This window comes from Cynocephalus volans, chromosome 4 (assembly GCF_027409185.1).
Source record: "Cynocephalus volans isolate mCynVol1 chromosome 4, mCynVol1.pri, whole genome shotgun sequence".
Classification (NCBI taxonomy): domain Eukaryota; kingdom Metazoa; phylum Chordata; class Mammalia; order Dermoptera; family Cynocephalidae; genus Cynocephalus; species Cynocephalus volans.
In genome coordinates this window covers 31,737,290-31,751,002 of record NC_084463.1, presented here as the reverse complement: position 1 = coordinate 31,751,002, position 13,713 = coordinate 31,737,290, and the positions used below count along the sequence as shown (strand labels likewise).

Below are 13,713 nucleotides of genomic sequence, written 5' to 3'. Positions count from 1 at the left end.
TGTCTATCTGTTTCAATTTTTTTAGAGTATGGGAATGCAATTCCTGGGTCATATGGTAATTGTATGTTTAATTTCTTGAAGAACTGTCAAACTTTTCCACAAATGCTGAATTATTTTCCATTCCCCCAGCAATATACAAGAGTTCCGATTTCTGCACATCCTTTTCAACACATTATTTCCATCCTGCTGTGTGTGAAGTTATATCTCACTGTGTTTGATTTGCATTTTTCTAACGATTAATGATGTGAAATGTCTGTTGAAGTAATTTAGCCATTTTAAGGTCGGGTTGGCCTTTTAAACTATTGAGTTGTAAGAGTCTTTAGCATATTCTGAATACTAGACTCTTCTAAGACATGTGACTTTCAGATATTTTCTCCTCTCCTCTAAGTTTTCTTTTCATTTTCTCGAGAATATCTTCTGATGCACAAAAGTTTGAAAATTTGATGAGGCCCAATTTATCTATTTTCCCTTTGTTGCTTGCGCTTTTAGCGTCATATCTAAAAATCCAACATGGTATCATATCTAAGAGTCAAAACAAGGTGATGGAAATTTACTCCGTTTTCATTAAGAATTGTGCAGTTTTAGCTCTTCTGTTTAGTTTTTTGTCAATTTTAAGTTACTTTTCATACTGTGTGAAATAAGATTCAAATTCAATCTTTTCCATGTGGCTATCCAGGCGTCCAGCACCATTTGTTGAAGAATATTTCCCCCATTGAATGGCTTTGGCGCCCTTTTTGAAGATTAATTAGCCATGTATGCGTGACTTTATTTTTGGAATCTCGATTCTATTCCAGTGTTCTATATGTCTATACTCATGCCAATACCACTATGTCATATTATTGCAGTAAGTTTTGAAATCAGGACATGTACATCCTTCTACATTGTACTGTTACAACATTGTTTGGGCTATTAAGGGTCCCTTGCAATCTCAAATGAATTTTAGATTCAGCTTGTCAATTTCTGCAAATAAATCAGCAGATCTCTAGTAAAGATTGCATTAAATGGGTAGATCAATTTGCTATATTTCCATTAATTTTAGATTTTTAAAAGTTTTCAACAATGCTTTACAGTTTCCAGAGTATAAGTTTTGCTCTTTTATGATTATCCCTACTTTATTCTTTTTAATGCAATTTTAAAGGAAAATGTTTTCTTAATTTCATTTTCAGGTTGTTCATTGCTGATATACGTAAATGTAGTTGAGTCTTATATGTTGATCTATTATCCTAGAACTTTGATGGACTCATTTATTAGATTTCTAGTTCTAGTAGCTTTTTATTGGATTTCTTACCATTATTCATATATAGTATCATGATATCTGTGCATAGAGATAGTCTTTTAAAAATTTTGATGTCTTTTATTTTTATTTATTTTTGACCTAATTACCCTGATTAGAACCTCTACTACAATCTTACATAGAACTGGTGAGAGTAGACAGCCTTATATATTTTTTGATCACATGATGAATACATGGCGTGAAGAAAGTGGAGTTGGTTTGGTCAGACAATGCCGGCGACCAGCACAGAGGTGGTGGTGGTGGTGGTGGAGGAGTCAGGGCGGCGGGCAGGGGCAACCGGGAGAACTACAGTGAGCCACACAAAACCCCTGCCTCCCCAGTTGTCCACATCAGGGGCCTGATCGATGGTGTGGTAGAAGCTGACCTTGTGGAGGCCTTGCAGGAGTTTGGACCCATCATCTATGTGGCAGTAATGCCTAAAAAGAGACAAGTGCTGGTGGAGTTTGAAGATGTGTTGGGGGCTTGCAACTCAGTGAAGTACGCAGCCACCAACCAAATCCACATTGCTGGTCACCCAGCTTTTGTCAATTACTCTACCAGCCAGAAAATCTGCTGTGGGGACTCGGATGACTCTCAGAGTGTAAGCAGTGTGCTTTTTTTTTTTTTTTTTTTTTTTTTTAACCATTCTGAACCCCATGTATTCCATCACCACAGATATTCTTTACATTATTTGTAATGCTTGTGGTCCTTTCCAGAGAATTGTCATTTTCTGGAAGAATGGAGTCCAGGCCATGGTGGAATTTGACTCTGTAAAGTGCCCAGTGGGCCAAAAGCCTCACTCAATGGAGATGTCATCTATTCTGGCTGTTGCACTCTGAGGATTGAATATGCAAAGCCTGCATGTTTGAATGTGTTCAAGAATGACCAGGATACTTGGGACTACACAGATCCCAACCTCAGTGGACAAGATGACCCTGGCAGGAACCCCAACAAATGCCAGAGACAGCCCCCTCTCCTGAGAGATCATCCCACAGAATATGGAGGGCCCCGCAGTGGGTGCCACAGCCATTACCATGGTGAGGGCTACAGGCCCCCCCACTTCACTAGGAAGAGAGAAGGATGGGCCCACCAATGGGAGGTCACTGGGGCCCAAGCCACTACAGCCCCCAGTATGGGCACCCCCATCCCCTCTCCCAACACCCAAATATGGCCCCCAAGCCAACACCTCTGTGCTCATGGTCTATGGCCTGGATCAATCTAAGATGAACTGCGATCGAATCTTCAATGTCTTCTGCTTGTATGACAATGTGGAGAATGTAAAATTCATGAGGAGCAAGCCAGGGGCTGCCATGGTCGAGATGGCTGATGACTGTGCTGTGGACTGGGCTATTACCCACCTCAATAACATCTTTACGTTTGGGTAGAAGCTGAATGTGTTTCCAAGCAACCAGCCATCATGTCAGGTCAGTCATACAGGCTGGAAGATGGGTCCTCCAGTTACAAAGACTTCAGCGAATCAAGGAACGATTGATTCTCCACCCCAGAGCAGGCAGCCAAGAACTGCATCCGGCAACCCTGCAATGTGCTGCACCTCTTCAATGCCGCACTGGAGGGGACTGTGGAGACCTTCTTTGAGATCTGCGATGAGCTGGGAGTGAAGCAGCCATGTATTCTCAGGCAAAAATGTCACATTAAGGATCAGATTTCCGCATGAGTTTTGGGGGTACAACACATCCAAACTCTTATCACCCAGTCTCAGATATTCTGTTATAACAACACAAAATGGACTAATACAGCCCATGACGAGAAAAAATTTAGGAGAGAGAGAGAGATCCCACTGCTCTAGCTCCCTGTGTGCTTTCTGGCCTTCCCTCTCCCAGGAGATCATTTACAGAGGAGATCACCGGCAGTAGTCCTAGCCAGGACACCCTGTCCTCCTCAGGACAAGAGGCCAGTCTCTTGGCCTGGTTTCCCACCCAATACCCTCTCTTTCAGACATGAGGCAGGGTAATGCTACACCTCAGTCTCCTGATGCAGGGAGAGAGAAGAAGGTGCAAAGATAAGAATCATTTATATTGGCAGAGCACTTTATATATTTAACAATTTTTCAAAATAAATTGTGCAATACTGAAGATACACAGAAAGCATATGAGTAATGTTGTAGTGCTTAAGCTCCTGCACACACAGCTTAAGAAACAAGAGCCACTAGGGTAGCTGACGTCTTCCTCACCAGCCTGGTCCACCCCCACCCTCCCCAGCTACATGCCCATGCCACACACAATACACATACACATGTCGGGTCCTGTGTGTGTGCATCACATGATCTACTGTATTGTTTTTCATGGTTTTTAACCATATAAAATAATATCATGCTAAATGTATTTTTCTGCTATTTGTTTCATTGAACAATGTTTTGATATTCATCACTATTGAGAGATATTTAATTATTTTTCACTGTCATAAAGTTTTTCACTAAAGAATATGCCACAATTTATTATTTAATGTTACTGGACATTTAAATTAAATTCTTATACTGGTTATGGGAGTATGAAGGTGTTCAGCTACCTTAGGGAGCAATTGAGCAATGTTTAATAAAGCTGAAAATGACTTACCCTGTGACCCACCACTTCTATTCCAAAGTACATCCTGGAGAAATCTTACACATAGACTAGCACTTTATACCGTAAATTCACATTTTCACACACTCTTCCATTTAATCCACTCACCAACACTCTTTATGCCCACTTTACAGACGAGAAAACAAGGGCCAAGGGAGGTTGCATGAATTTCCCAGGCTCCCGTTGCTGGTGTGTGAGGGAGCCCGAGTTTGGGGACATGTCCAGTCCTCGGCCATCTTCACACCAGTACACCCATCAAGGAGGAAGCCCTTCATGTGCTCATGACTCCCACCTGAAGGAAGGGAGAGAAGTCCTTCACCAACACAGAAGAAAATCCAGCCAGCTGCTCCTGTGATGCCAACAGCCCTCTGACTTTGCCTGCAGACTTCCAACTCTGGGAAAAAAGACAGTTTCTCTCCAGGTGTTCTGACATGTCAGTGCAAAGCATGTGGACATTTTGGACATGCACAGGTGGCATTTGAAGTCTCCCTCTAACATTCAGGTGTCTGGTGTGTGTCACCCACAGTCCAGGTGTTGCTCCATTCCATAAGCAGCTCAACTGCATGCTCAGAAGGCCACCGTCGCCTTTGGAGAGATGGGGGTTGCCTCCCTCCAGAGACTGTATGAATCCCAAGAATGCAGTTTTGTAGAATGGAAATCTCTCAGTAAATGTTCTGTAGCTCTGAGAAGTGTGGGTTTGGGCTGGTACAAACTGAGACTAACTCTTAAAGTCCTTTCTGACACTGCTCTAGTGAAAAATGAACTGTTTTCTCCCAAGTGGATTTTGAAAATACAGGAAGACAGGATCACTCACAATGTGGTAGGTGCCATGCCGGGCACTTCAATAGTACTACCTCAGCACATCTTGTGACAACCTTGGAAAAGCACATTTCTAAACCTAGTTTGTAAAGGAAGAAACCGAGGCTTTGAGAGGCAGAATGGGCACTGGTGAACTGGAGTTAGGCAATCCAGCTCCGGGCCTCGGGCTGCCATGCAGAGTGGAGAAGCTGGGAACAGTAGCGGCTGCAGCTACTGTCCTTATCTTTACTCCCAGCTACTGTCCTTATCTTTACTCCCACAGCAGCTGCAGACGGGCGACTACACCTGGAGAGCTCTGCACTCAGGGGGCCAGGTGGTGCTGGTCAGTCTGGCTGGAGAGTTTTCTGCTTCCTTCCACCTCATCAGTCTGCTTTGTGTGACTTCTGTGGGCCCCTCCCCAGTCAGCCTCCTGCCAGTGACTTACAAACTGGCACAAATGAAGAAAAAGGGCGATCTCACAAGAAGAGTGTGGGAAGAGGGAGCAGGGGCCTAGCTATGTGTGGCCCTGTGTGATCTTAAATTGTTAATGAAGGAATTGAAGGCAGTGACTTGATTCTTCTGAAAAAGTCTCCACCACAGTGGCAGGTGGCCCTGCTGGGTCAATCTGACGTTTTTGGAAAAGTTATCTTGCCCTTTGATTCTATAATGCTATGGAAAAAGGGGAAAAGAGATAAGGAACAAGAGAGAGACAGCAGGGCCCAGGAGGCTGGGGCAGGAGGCAGAAGTGGGTCCAAAGGCCACAGTGTCCTGTCTGGTGCTCTTCACAGGCTTCTGTCATGGTGAGAGCAGCTTCTATGCTGATACGCCTATCAGCCAGTCCGTGAGCCCACACACAGACTCGGCTAGCTCAGGGCTGGTCCTGCATGGGGCCTGTGTCCACAATAACGCTAGGATGCGGGGCACAGGCTGGATGTTCACATGGGAGGGTGCAGGGTCACATTCCCCTGCCATTGAGGGATACACACTCTGGGGACCCCCCCATAGCCAAGCACTCCCACACCACCTGGGCTAAGATTCTGAGAGAGGGACCCAGGTGACAGGTGGAAACCTGAGACCAGAGACTGGGCCAGGGAGGGAGGCAGCCCAGTTGACCCCAGGCCCCTAGGCTGTAGACTCTGTGCTCTCAGCCAGCATGCATTTGTCTCGGACCCTTCAGAAGTGCAGGCAGCCTGGGCCACCCATGCTCCCCAAAACAGTTGCCTGAGTTCCCTCAGTAATCTGACAGTGGTGCCCTTCCCATAATTCATCTTCCCCACAATCGTCCTCCACTTGGCCATACACTTGCAGTCCCTTGTCAAGCACCATCTCCCCCGTGAGTACCCCCTGACACCCCTGGTGTGCCTGCTTCTTGCTGTAAATCTCTGACAGCCCTTGACCTCACTCCCTCCCGCCACAACTGCTAGTGAGGGGTGCCATCTGCTGACCTGGCTGGTGGGTAGGGCCCAGGCTCCCTGCACCTCTTGTGCGCAGCTGCCTGAGGCTGAGCACGCTTCCCATGAGGAACACCTTTGACCAGTCGAACGTGAGTGGCCTTCTGGGGCTTGTCCCATTGCTGCCAGGGTGCAAGCCCCGGGAGGACAAGAGCAGTGTCCAACCAACTCCTCTCTGCGGGAGCTCTCAGCACACTACTTGCCCCTGGGTGAGTTCTTTACTCCATACGTGTGAGGATTTGAGAATTGCATCAACTGCAAGAAATATGCCCAACGGCAGGTGAAGGTCATCACAGTACGTGTTGAGAGCAGGGCGGCAGCCACGATGGGGAAGGTGGGAGTGGAGTGGCACTGTGGTGGTCTCCTGTGGGGGCTGCTCACACTCCAGCACAGGACAGAGACACAAGATGCACTCCTAAGACGAGTGCAAGCTCAGCTCAGCGGCAGCAACACAGAAGAGTAGGGGATTTGTCTCCAGGGACGTCCCGTTCAACTCAGAGTCAAGTATCCGGGACATCCTTTACCTGTTCTGTGCCATCTTTGTTACCCAGAAGGTAGAAAGAAAGGCAGATGGCCGATATAAGTGACCAAAAAAGAAAACAAGTTTGGTGATGTGAACATGGCATGAACCAGGAGAGGAAACTTTTCAGTCCCTGCATCGCCCCAGCTCCCTCCCTCATCTCCCTGCTCCCCTCATGAGAGCCCTATCCCCCCATGCTCTGCCCCACTGCAAGGTCCAGGACCATTCCCAGCTTGCCTTTGAACAAAGGGCTGGCCACAGGGGGCAGGGCATGGGAGTTTGGGGGTGTTCACTCTGACTCCCCCAGTCAGGAGCAGCCCCTAGGAGCAGCGCCTGCTGTTAGCACTTGCCAGGTCTGGTAACTTGGCCAAGCCCAATTTCACGTGGCCCTCGCCCCTCTCTTTGCATGCCCAGCATCCCTGAGACAGTGGTCACAGGAAGACACGTGGCACTCTCGTGGGCCTCACTCGTTAGCCCCCACTGTGGAGGAAGACTCCAGAGGCTCACTTTCTGATCCTGTGCCTCTAGCAGCTTGCTTCTTGTGTCTGCCACTTTCCTGGATTACAAAACAGGGCTAATCTTTGCCTGACAACATTCAAAGTTATTTCTTTCCTGATTTCTCTTTTTGAAGGCCTCTGTCCCTGGACAATGCTGTCACAAGTGTGGAAGGTGGAGAGAGGAGTGGCAGGGGGGATCAGGACACCCCTGCTCCCCCGTGCTCCCGATTCCCAGCTTGCATGTTGTCCTGGTCCAGTCTGATTCTACTCGATTTCCCACTATGGCCTTTGCCAGAACACCCACAGCTTAGTGACTTCCTGGACTTCAGTTTATCCACAGCATCACCTCAAGGGAAAGAGAGATGTTCCCAGTTGGAAGTTGCCAATGAGATGTCATCTTCTTTAGTGAAAAACATTTCTTTTTTTGTACTCAGCACTCGAGCAGAGTTCAGACCCAACTTCAGATCTGAGTTCAGTCCCAAGCAATGCCCCTTATGAGTTATGTAAATTTGGAAACAGAATGTCTCTGTCCTACATTCTCTTCATTTTGTGAGTATTATAGAAGATAAATATATAAAATGTTGGTTAAAGGCCATGGATACAATATGAATCCAATAAATTAACTTATGTAGTTGATAAAGTGTACAAACCCTTCCCGTTATCCTGCGTTAGCCACCAGAGATGCACTTAAAAAGTGTGAGCTGGAAAGTCGCAGCTCATGGCAGTGCGCTGCACTCGGGGGACAAAGCACCGTGCATGGGTAAGCAGACAAACGAACACGTAATGGCTAAGAAGTTGAAGGAAGAACCAGGAACTGTGGTCGTGAGGAATAAGGGAGGGCACACCTTCTTCAGAAGAAGCTCTTCCTGCGGGTGTTATTTAAGATAAAACTCAAAGATGGGAAAGAAGCCACCACCGAAAGTGCAGGAGAAGCATTACAGACTGTGGCCCTGGGCACTGGGTGGGAAGGTGGACAGGTGACCAAGTGTGCCAGGCAGAGGGCACAAGGAGAGGGCAGCCAGGGGAATCCTAAACGTAAGGAAAGTTGGAGAAGGATAAGTCAGAACGCTGGGTGGAGAACAGGTGCAGGAGGGGAAGTGAGGCACCTGAAGGATGCTTTTGCCATGGTGCAGGCAGGACAAGGGGAGGCTTGGGGGCCAGAGGCAGCAGAGCAGGGGAGGCACTGAGTGGTTTCAGGATCTGCTCTAGTTATGCATAACAGGACTTTGTAATAGAGTTTAAGGAGAGGGAAGAGTCAAGGGTGACTTTCAGACTTCAAGCTTGAGCAGTTAGATAGTATAATTTATCTGAAATGGGCAAGACTGGGGTGAGGTCGAGTGTGCAGGGGTTAGATGTGGTTCTGCCCAGTGTGAAGCCCAGCATGGAAGGATGGGCAGAAAATGCAAATGTGAGGGCCATAGCTGGAGTGTTTTAAAGGACTGGGAAGGCAGTAGATTGCTGTCCCCAAAAGTAAGAAAGCAAAGTGTGGCCAGGACTGTCTTGGGAGACTTCAGCTCCCTAAAGGGGTGGAGCAGAAGGAGATGCAGCAGCAGCAGTCAGAGGCGAGAGGGCAGCCTGGGCTGGGTGTGGTGGAGAGCACAGGCTGGGAGGTCCTGGGGAGGAGGAGCTGTTCAGGGTGCCCATGGCAGCTAACAAACCTCAGAACTGAAGACAGAAATCTGACTGATGCCTTTGTCAAAAAAGAGGAAGTTGGTCACCTCCCTGAGAACAGAATGGGGCATTTAAGCCAGAGTGGCGTGGGCCAAGGAGTGTATGGAGGTGGGGAGGGAAGGCAGCACACAGGGACAGCTCAGAAGAGCTTTTCTGTGGAGGGGAGGAGAGAACAGGGCCGCAATGGAGAGGGATGCAGGATAAGATGGAACTTTTAACAGGTGCCACTAGAGCAGGTTTGCCGAGGCAAAAAGAGAGGGTGTGGGACCCTGCGGGAGCCAAGTCCTGGGAGGCAGGAGAGCTTGGGCCTGAGAGCACTGGTGGAGAACCAGACCGGACCACCCCCTGCAATACCACTAGCTGGGCACGTGATTGGCACAGGCCTCAGTGAGTGAGTCCATGTGTTTACCTGTCAACAAGGTACTGAATACCTGCTATATACTAGACGTCAAATGCAGAAAACAATGTACACTGCGGTGTGCGGGTGAGATGTGAAGGGCGCACCGTGCAGCTTTGGCCAGCAGAGGGCGCGCAAAGTGCAGAGAAGCGGGAGGAGGCACCTGTGAGCCATTGTTCCTCGTGGCCGCTGTTCAGATACCAACAGGAGGTCCTGTCAAATCGACAGTTACGTCTCATCGTCTTGGGGGTCAGTCTGCTCCTCGCACAGCTCCACCCCACAAATAATAGCCAATAATAAAAGTGACACAGATTGTTGGACTGTGGCCCAGTCTGCAACACTGGGTAGCCTGTCCTACTCCTGCCCTCCTGTAGCTCAGCAGTTCCTGATCACTCTGCCCTGGGAAATGAACATGGAAAAAACACAAGCAAGATAACACAGATCCTGCAGCCAGGTCTGGTTATACTCCTGTTTATTGATTGCCTGGGTGTTCCCTCATTCTACACGGGCTGGTGGAGGTAGATGAGGTGGTCAGAAAATTCCCCCACCCCCAAAGACATCCATGTTCTGGTCCCTGGGCCCTGAGAATATGTTCCCTCACCCTTTGCAGATGTGATCAACTTAAGGTTCTTGAGATAAAGAGATTGTCCTGGATTATCCAGGGGGGCCCAATGTCATCACAAGGGTCTTTAAAAGAGTCGGAGAGGGAGATGTGGTGAAACAGGGAGAGACGTGGGGAGGCTGTGCTGCTGACTTCCAAGACAGAGGCAGGAGCCAGGAGCCAAAGACTGCAAAAGCAAGGACATGGATTCTCCCAAGAGCCTCCTGAACAAGAGCAGCCCTGCTGATACCCTGATTTTAGCCCATTTCAGACTCTGACCTCCAGAACTGTAGGCCAACACGTTTGTGCTGTTTCGAGTCACTAAATTTGTGGCAATTTGTTACAGCAGCCACAGGGAACTAATACAGAAGGATAGGGTAACACCAAGGGAGTGACAACACAATTTCAAATGAATCTACTTTGAATAATGCAGTGAAAAGAGCAGACTTCGGGGTTGTTGAGATTTTCAGTGTTTTTATGGGTGTGAAATTGTCTAGACATAGATAAAAAGTTTGCTCTCATTTCTCGCCAACAGAGATGAACAATGGTCACATTAAAAACCATGATATAGGGGTAAATGCTGGATGCAACCATATTTCCCCCTCCCCATGCATATCAGAGTTCCCCCTTCCCCCTAGGAGACTACCTCTGGCCAAGGTGGTTCCTCAAGGAAAGACACATAGACTTTAAGACAGACAGAAGGCTGGAGGGAGCAGGGACCCTCAGTAAATGAACAAGCATCTGGTGCCAGGGGAGGAGCGAGTAGATTAACTTACCTGCTCGGTCAGGTGTCCTGTGTGCTCTGAGTTATGTGAGCTGGGTGAGGGTCTGCACATAAGCCTGCAAATGATGTATACCCCTACTCTGATCTGCTCACTATATCACTGTTGTGTGTACTCTGTGGCAGTGCAGATTTTCTGACCGACAGCCGCCTCGGTACCTCTCCTAAGTCCAATAAACCAGTGTCTCTACCTGTTAGACCACCGGGTGAGTTCTTCGGAATAGGCAAACACTACGCAAGTGCCCTCTCAGATTTGGGCTCTTGCGTTTCACATGATGATTTTGATAAAAGCTGTCACATCCATTCCGTGTTTGCTGTTCTCCCCGTTCAGAGAGGGGAGAAGGGGGAAGGAGAGGGGAGGGTGTCTCGTCCCCCGTCGCACTCTTTGGCTGCAGCACGTGCTCTGGGAGCTCACTCAGCCCTCTACCTCCAGGGAACCTAACAGAGCATATGCTGGTTCTGGACTCCTCTCCACAAGAGAGAGGAAGACCAACTGGACCTACAAGGCTTATTCTGTGAGAGATCTGCAGATGAGGCTGGGACAATGGGGGAGGAGAGGAGAGAGAAGGTGGATAGAGAGGGGAAAAGCCCAGAGAAAAGCAGATGCTGGAAGAGGAAGGAGGAAGGAAAGGGGGGATGGGAGGCAGAATGCGAAAAAAGGGAGCGCCTTCAAGAAAGTGGTGACAGAGAGGGGCAGGTGAGATGGCCACAGGAACCCAGCAGCAGTGCAGGCACCAGGACTCTGGAAGACCCTCCATACCTGAGGCCTGAGCCTAGGAGGGGTGGACATCCATGAGGGGAGGACACCCGAGCAGATTTGCTTCTAGAACTGGATTTCCCCTCTTCAAATGACAGCCTGTGCAGGGCCACAATAGAGCCAACGACAAGGCGTCTGCAGGCCCTGCATGGCTGGTCATGCCTCTCCTCCCCCCACCCAGACTTCACCAGGTTAGATTCCTGAGCTCTGCTGCCCCCTCAGCTGGGGACACAGAGACTTGTCCTCAAAGTAGCCTGCCAGGTGTTTGTGACAGCAGGAGGTGAATCTTACTTGAGGTTTATTCAGCTAATTAGCCTTGGCCGAGTAGCTTCCAGAAATTCTGCAGCTGTGGCCTATGGAGTCAAGAGGAGAGAATCTAGAATGTAAAGGGCCTTTCTGCAGGACAAGAGCAGTCGGATGGGAACCAAAGCTGTTGCCCACATGTCCTTCTCCTTTTTCTCCTCCCATCCTCTTTGCCGCAGCCCCAACCCTGCAGCAGTGCCAGGAAGCAGGTCTGCATGGGAATGAGCAGGGCCTTCACGGAAGGAGCTGGCGCTGCCCTGGGGAGAGTTTCTCTGGGATTTTTCATTCTAGAAGTGATTTCTTCCTGATGCAAGTTGAAAGGATGGGTAAGTATTTTCCCACGGGTCACTGTCAGAGGAGGAGCAAGAATGTGGACACACGTGTCTGGAGCCTGGCAGGGCATTTGTCTTTTCATGGGGTGGCCAATGGAGGCAGTCAGAGCTGGCCACGCAGCCGCAGAGTCAGCACGGCATGGGTTGGGCCCAGGGAAGGAGGTCACCGGTCCTCACAACGTGTGCTGAGAAGCGTGCTGAGAGACTAGCCCTCCTGTGGGTATGGTCTTCTCGGGTTGGGAGCAGCTCCTCTATTCGGCCCAGCACTCCTGCCAGTAGTGTTACTTTCTGTGCATGCCCTGATCTGGCAAGGGTGGGGCTGTCTTCTCAGCAGGTGGCTTGGAGCACAGCAAGCAGCCTCTCGGGGCTCTGGTGAGATCAGCAAAGGGAATGAGGCCGGTGCCAATGGACTGACAGTGCCAAGAGAAACTGGGCTCCCTGTTTAGCAGTGAAACAGAGCCAAGGGGTGCAGAAGAGGATCCTCAGACAGCCGGGCCTTGCTGGGTGCTGGGAAGAGCGGGGCTGCTAACAGGGCAGGTGCACTCGTGCCAGGAGGACAGTGCTGGCTTCAGAGCAGCACTGCACGCCAGCACTTTGCACATCAATGAGGACATTCTGCTTCTTACAATCTACGTCTGTATGCACGTGGCTGTGGGACACTTAAAAGGTGCCGGGTGTGACTGAGGAATGAAATTTTAAATTTTCTTTAAATCTAATTAATTAATACTTAAATTTAAATAGCTGGCTATAGCTAGTGGCTACCATCATGGATAGCATAGCCCTGAACAACAATCCCAAGTTTCTTTATCATGATTGTTGTTATTGGTCACTTCAGTGCCCTGTTAACTATTTAGGAAATATCCAAATGGTTACCTAGGTTTCTAGAGCCCCAGGTGAAAGAATACAGGCAGACGTTAGACGACATCCAATCCAGAAAACAGGCAAAGGACCGTGACACTCGGTTGAGACACCACACTCATGGTGCTCTGGAACTGGCTCAGGCATGACTGCACCCCTCCCTGCCACAGTCTGGGGAGCAGCCTCCTCAGGTCCCGCAGGCAGGGCTGTTTCCCCAGCAGGACCCACTTACTACTTCAGTGACATGCGCACTGAGCTCCAGGCTAGCCCTGGTTGAGAGTGACTGCCAGGAGTCTGTTTAAACTGCATAGCTAAGTGTCAAAGAGCTGCGGGATGCTTTACAGTCAATTCATATCTCTGAGCTCAGTTTCCTAGGGATAATAATGCCAACTTCTTGGGGTTGCTGGGAAGGTAAAATTGGCATTTAATGTGACAAGGCATCCCGAAAAGGTAAAAGTTGTACTGATTTGTTTTGTCTCCAATGTACCCAAGTCTTCCTCCTAACTGGGAGGCCCAGCTTAGTGACCCTTTCCTCTCACTAGAGGAGTGCTTGGAGTGATTTTTCCAGCTGGTGATTGTTTTTGTGTTAATCATTCATTAATTCTGCAGAGTTCGATGAGCAACTTCCATGTGCCAGCCTCTCACTGTTCCAGCTCTCTCTCATTCATTCAGTCTCCTGGCTCCCGTAACTTGCATTTGAAAGAGCATCGGAAATGTCAGTCATTGGCTATGGAACGGCTCCAAGCTTATTGGTTCCCATGGACTGAAACCCACACACTTGGTCGATGAAAGATGCTCTCACCTGCCAGGCCCAGTCTGGTTTCCAGCCTCTACATGCAGCCTCCTCATCACTGCGAGGCCATTTGATCTCTATCTGCAGAAAGCATTAGCCCGT

General features: G+C 48.9%; 1 pseudogene; it reads left to right on the top strand.

The window, feature by feature from the left end:
• The first annotated feature begins 1,583 nt into the window (after positions 1 to 1,583).
• On the top strand, positions 1,584 to 3,606 carry LOC134375782 (heterogeneous nuclear ribonucleoprotein L-like; annotated as a pseudogene).
• The last annotated feature ends 10,107 nt before the right edge of the window (positions 3,607 to 13,713 follow it).